We start from the raw sequence: 796 nt of genomic DNA, 5'->3' as shown, positions 1-796 counted from the left end.
GTATAAAAAAAACTTGAAAGAATACAAAGAGCAATTACAAAATTGGCACCAACACTCTCAAAACTATCATATGAAGAGAGACTGGCAAAACTTGAACTACAGACACTAGAACAAAGAAGAGAGAGAGGAGATTTGATAGCTATTCACAGAATCATGAAAGGCATAGAAATTACTGATAGAGAGAATCTGATAAAATGGGATGATAGAAATACAAGAGGACACGGAAAGAAAATAAAAAAAGACAGCTATAGAAGAGATTTGAAAAAGAACAGCTTTCCTCACAGAGTAATAGACAGTTGGAACAAGTTAGATGAGAAAGTGGTGTGTGCAAAAACAATACATGAATTTAAAAATAGTTGAGATAAAATGAGATATGAAGACGGGACTCCACGAGCATAGCTCCCCTTCCCGTAAAATACAACTAGGTAAATACAACTAGGTAAATACACACACGGTGGCGCGGTTAATAGAGTACTGGACTGTCAGTACGGAGGTGCGGCAGTACTTGGTTCGAATCCTGCCCAGGGCCGAAATCATATCGGTATCGCTGCGCTTCGGGTCGTTATTCCGACTCTCGTGGGCAGGGAGTTGGGTGTGTGTGTGTAAGGTCATAGTACCCATAGATCGGTCATACGAGCTCTGAGCTCTCTTCCGGGAGGGAAATAGCTGTCGATCTCGAGTCCAACACGTGATCCAAAGACCAAGGTGAATACACACACACACACACACACACACACACACACACACACACACACACACACACACACACACACACACACACACACACACACACACA

Source organism: Oratosquilla oratoria, chromosome 36, assembly GCF_046742065.1.
Source record: "Oratosquilla oratoria isolate Oo_2021 chromosome 36, ASM4674206v1, whole genome shotgun sequence".
NCBI lineage: Eukaryota > Metazoa > Arthropoda > Malacostraca > Stomatopoda > Squillidae > Oratosquilla > Oratosquilla oratoria.
Note: the sequence above shows the minus strand (reverse complement) of the source record.